Below are 299 nucleotides of genomic sequence, written 5' to 3'. Positions count from 1 at the left end.
CGCTCAGCGTGCACGCCGCCCCAGCGCGGGGCCTGCACCCGCCGCAGAGCCCGACTCGCGCGCGTTCTAAAACGAGGACAAAGCCCGCCCGGATCCAGAGCGCGCGCATCATCTGAACCAATAGGAAGGCAGCGCTGGGTTGAGTGACGGGCGGGAACAGCCAATTAACGTGCACTTTGTTGCGAGGTGCTCCCGGCTCCGGCATTATAAAGAGCGCCACGAGTCGGCATTGTCAAGCGGCGGCAGCGCGCGGGCCGGGGCTGGACGCCGGTTGGTGGGTGCTGCGCGGCAGCGGTCGA

This window comes from Fukomys damarensis, unplaced genomic scaffold (assembly GCF_012274545.1).
Source record: "Fukomys damarensis isolate Sample0158 unplaced genomic scaffold, DMR_v1.0_HiC HiC_scaffold_9, whole genome shotgun sequence".
Taxonomy (NCBI): domain Eukaryota; kingdom Metazoa; phylum Chordata; class Mammalia; order Rodentia; family Bathyergidae; genus Fukomys; species Fukomys damarensis.
This window is presented reverse-complemented; position numbering follows the sequence as displayed.